The 5,155-nt window shown below is 36.1% G+C and overlaps 1 non-coding gene across 1 annotated transcript; it reads right to left on the reverse strand.

Annotated features, from left to right (window-relative positions):
* Nucleotides 1-4,189: 4,189 nt before the first annotated feature.
* On the reverse strand, nt 4,190-4,297 carry LOC148570671 (small nucleolar RNA R71). The gene has a single exon (XR_015908488.1). It is a non-coding gene; the product is annotated as a small nucleolar RNA R71 (small nucleolar RNA).
* Between the last annotated feature and the right edge of the window lie 858 nt (nt 4,298-5,155).

The raw sequence follows: 5,155 nt of genomic DNA on the forward strand, positions 1-5,155 counted from the left end.
TTTTAGTATGTTTTTAGTAGGATCTAGTTACTTTTAGGGATGTTTTCATTAGTTTTTATGTTAAATTCATATTTCTGGACTTTACTATGAGTTTGTGTGTTTTTCTGTGATTTCAGGTATTTTCTGGCTGAAATTGAGGGACTTGAGCAAAAATCAGATTCAGAGGTTGAAGAAGGACTGCTGATGCTGTTGGATTCTGACCTCCCAGCACTCAAAATGGATTTTCTGGAGCTACATAACTCGAAATGGCACGCTTCTAATTGCGTTGGAAAGTAGACATCCAGGGATTTCCAGCAATATATAATAGTCCATACTTTGGCCAAGTTTAGATGACGCAAACTGGCGTTCAACGCCAGTTCTCTGCCCAATTCTGGCGTCCAGCGCCAGAAAAGGATCCAAAACCAGAGTTGAACGCCCAAACTGGCACAAAAGCTGGCGTTCAACTCCAAGGAGGACCTCTATACGTGTAACACTCAAAGCTCAGCCCAAGCACATACCAAGTGGGCCCCGGAAGTGGATTTATGCATCAATTACTTACTTCTGTAAACCCTAGTAGCTAGTTTATTATATATAGGACATTTCACTATTGTATTTGACATCTTTTTTGATCTTTTGATCCTGGATTGTATTATGATCCTGTGATCACATTTTAGGGGGCTGGCCATCTCGGCCATGCCTGGACCTTTCACTTATGTATTTTCAATGGTAGAGTTTCTGCACTCCATAGATTAAGGTGTGGAGCTCTGTTGTTCCTCAAAGATTAATGCAAAGTACTACTGTTTTCTATTAAATTCATCTTATTTCGCTTCTAAGATATTCATTCGCACTTCAACCTGAATGTGATGAACGTGACAATCATCATCATTCCCTATGAACGCGTGCTTGACAACCACTTCCGTTCTACATCAGATTGAATGAATATCTCTTAGATCTCTTAATCGGAGTCTTCGTGGTGTAAGTTAGAATGATGGCGGCATTCAAGAGAATCTGGAAGGTCTAAACCTTGTCTGTGGTATTCCGAGTAGGATTCAATGATTGAATGACTGTGACGAGCTCCAAACTCACGATTGCCGGGCGTAGTGACAGACGCAAAAGGATAGTAAATCCTATTCCAGCATGATCGAGAACCGACAGATGAATAGCCGTGCCGTGACAGGGTGCGTTGACCATTTTCACTGAGAGGATAGGATGAAACCATTGACAAGGGTAATGCCTCCAGACGATTAGCCGTGCCGTGACAGGACATTTGGATCATTTTCCCGAGAGAAGAGCGAAAGTAGCCATTGACAGTGGTGATGTATCACATAAAGCCAGCCATGGAAAGGAGTAAGACTGATTGGATGAAGATAGCAGGAAAGCAGAGGTTCAGAGGAACGAAAGCATCTCTATTCGCTTATCTGAAATTCTCACCAGTGATTTACATAAGTATTTCTATCCCTATTTTATTAATTAATTTCGAAAACCTCATTACTATTTTATATCTGCCTGACTGAGATTTGCAAGGTGACCATAGCTTGCTTCATACTAACAATCTCCGTGGGATTCGACCCTTACTCACGTAAGGTATTACTTGGATAACCCAGTGCACTTGCTGGTTAGTTGTGCGAAGTTGTGAACCATGGTATTGGCATCATGTTTTTGGCGCCATTACCAGGGAAAAAAAGAGCAATGAATTTTATATAATCAAAGTGTAATCACAATTTCTGCGCACCAAGTTTTTGGCGCCGTTGCTGGGGATTGTTCGAGTTTGGACAACTGACGGTTCATCTTGTTGCTCAGATTGGGTAACTTTCTTTTTGTTTTCTTTTCAAAAAGTTTTCAAAAATCTTTCAAAAATTTTTCTTTTATTTTCGAAAAAAAAATATTTTAAAATAAAAATATTTTAAAAAATTTTATAATTTTATTCAAAATTTTTAAGAATGAATTCTAGTGTTTCATGAAGCATGTGAAGCCTGGCTGGCTGTAAAGCCATGTCTAAATTCTTTTGGACTGAGGCTTCCACTCATAAGTATATGAAGTTGGATGAAATATCAGCTGTTGTATACATGAGAGGTATCTATGTTTGCTGAAGCTTGGCTGGCCATTGGCCATGTCTAGTGTTTTGGACCGGAGCTTTCATTGAAAGCTTGGCTGGCTAGTGAGCCATGTCTAATTCCTGGACTGGAGCTTTAGACTAAAGAGCACAAGATTCATGGAATTCATATTAAAGATTTTGAAATCCTTATTTTTGTTTTTCAAATAATTTTCGAAAAAAAAAATACAAAAAATTAGAAAATTATAAAAATCAAAAATATTTTTCATGTTTCTTGTTTGAGTCTTGAGTCATGTTATAAGTTTGGTGTCAATTGCATGTGCATCTTGCATTTTTCGAAAACTCATGCATTCATAGTGTTCTTCATGATCTTCAAGTTGTTCTTGGTAAGTCTTCTTGTTTGATCTTTGCATTTGCATGTTTTGTGTCTTTCCTTGTTTTTCATATGCATTCTTGAATTCTTAGTGTCTAAGCATTAAAGAATTCTAAGTTTGGTGTCTTGCATGTTTTCTTTGCATTAAAAATTTTTCAAAAATATGTTCTTGATGTTCATCATGATCTTCATAGTGTTCTTGGTGTTCATCTTGACATTCATAGCATTCTTGCATGCATTCATTGTTTTGATTCACAACTTTCATGCATTGCATCATTTTTTTTGTTTTTCTCTCTCATCATAAAAATTCAAAAATAAAAAAAAATATCTTTCCCTTTTTCTCTCTCATAAATTCGAAAATGAGATTTGACTTTTTCAAAAATTTTTAAAATCTAGTTGTTTTCATGAATCAAATCAAAATTTTCAATTTAAAAATCTCACCTTTTTCAAAATCTTTTTTCAAAAATCAAATCTTTTTCAAATTTCTTAGTTATTTTCGAAAATTCCAAAAATATTTTTCAAAAATCTTTTTCTTATTTTTATATCAAATTTTCGAAAATAACATAATCAATTAATGTTTTGATTCAAAAATTTCAAGTTTGTTACTTACTTGTTAAGAAAGATTCAAACTTTGAGTTCTAGAATCATATCTTGTGATTTCTTGTGAATCAAGTCATTAATTGTGATTTTAAAAATCAAATCTTTTTCAAAAACTAATTTCAATCATATCTTTTCAAAATATCTTCTTATCTTATCTTTTTCAAAAATTTGATTTCAAAATATCTTTTCTAACTTCCTAACTTCTCATCTTTTCAAAATTTGTTTCAAATAACTAACTAACTTTTTGTTTGTTTCTTATCTTTTTCAAAACTACCTAACTAACTCTCTCTCTCTCTAATTTTCGAAAATATCTCCCCCCTTTTTCAAAATTTCTTTTTAATTAACTAATTATTTCAATTTTTAAATCTTAATTTTCGAAAATTACTAACCTTTTTCAAAAACTATTTTCAAAAATCACTAACTCTTTTTCAAAAATTATTTTCGAAAATCCTTCTCCCTCATCTCCTTCTATTTATTTATTCATCTACTAACATCTCTTCCTCACATCACCAAAAATCCGAACCCTCTCTCTCTCTCTCTGAGTTCAGATTTTCTTCTTCTTTTCTTCTACTAACACAAGGACCTCTATACTGTGATATAAAGGATCCATATTATTATTATTATTTTCTCTGTGCCCTCTTCTTTGTCATATGAGTAGGAGCAAGGACAAGAACATTCTTGTTGAAGCAGATCCAGAACCTGAAAGGACTCTGAAGAGAAAATTAAGAGAAGCTAAATTACAACAATCCAGAGATAACTTTTCAGAAATTTTCAAACAGGAAGAGGAGATGGCAGCTGAAAATAATAATAATGCAAGGAGGATGCTTGGTGACTTTACTGCACCTAATTCCAATTTACATGGAAGAAGCATCTCCATTCCTGCCATTGGAGCAAACAACTTTGAGCTGAAACCTTAATTAGTTTCTCTGATGCAGCAGAACTGCAAGTTTCATGGACTTCCATCTGAAGATCCTTTTCAGTTCTTAACTGAATTCTTGCAGATATGTGATACTGTTAAGACTAATGGAGTAGATCCTGAAGTCTACAGGCTCATGCTTTTCCCATTTGCTGTAAGAGACAGAGCTAGAGTGTGGTTGGATTCTCAACCCAGAGATAGCCTGAACTCTTGGGATAAGCTGGTCAAGGCTTTCTTAGCCAAGTTCTTTCCTCCTCAAAAGCTGAGTAAGCTTAGAGTGGATGTTCAAACCTTCAGACAGAAGGAAGGTGAATCCCTCTATGAAGCTTGGGAGAGATACAAAGGATTGACCAAAAAGTGTCCTTCTGACATGCTTTTAGAATGGACCATCCTGAACATATTCTATGATGGTCTGTCTGACTTAGCTAAGATGTCATTGGATACTTCTGCAGGTGGATCCATTCACCTAAAGAAAACGCCTGCAGAAACTCAAGAACTCATTGATATGGTTGCTAATAACCAGTTCATGTACACTTCTGAGAGGAATCCTGTGAGTAATGGGACGCCTATGAAGAAGGGAGTTCTTGAAATTGATACTCTGAATGCCATATTGGCTCAGAATAAAATATTGACTCAGCAAGTCAATATGATTTCTCAGAGTCTGAATGGAATGCAAGCTGCATCTAACAGTACTCAAGAGGCATCTTCTGAAGAAGAAGCTTATGATCCTGAGAACCCTGCAATAGCAGAGGTGAATTACTTAGGTGAACCTTATGGAAACACCTATAACTCATCATGGAGAAATCATCCAAATTTCTCATGGAAGGATCAAAAGCCTCAACAAGGCTTTAATAATGGTGGAAGAAACAGGTTTAGCAATAGCAAGCCTTTTCCATCATCCACTCAGCAACAGACAGAGAATTCTGAGCAGAACCCATCTAGCTTAGCAAACTTAGTCTCCGATCTATCTAAGGCCACTGTGAGTTTCATGAATGAAACAAGGTCTTCTATTAGAAATTTAGAAGCACAAGTGGGCCAGCTGAGTAAAAGGGTCACTGAAATCCCTCCTAGTACTCTCCCAAGCAATACAGAAGAGAATCCAAAAGGAGAGTGCAAGGCCATTGACATAACCAAAATGGCCGAACCCAATGAAGGAGAGGAGGACATGAATCCCAAGGAGGAAGACCTCCTGGGACGTCCAGTGATCAATAAGGAGCTTCCCTCTGAGGAACCA

The sequence above is a fragment of the Arachis ipaensis genome, chromosome B3 (assembly GCF_059453495.1).
Source record: "Arachis ipaensis isolate K30076 ecotype BB chromosome B3, ASM5945349v1, whole genome shotgun sequence".
Taxonomy (NCBI): Eukaryota; Viridiplantae; Streptophyta; class Magnoliopsida; order Fabales; family Fabaceae; genus Arachis; species Arachis ipaensis.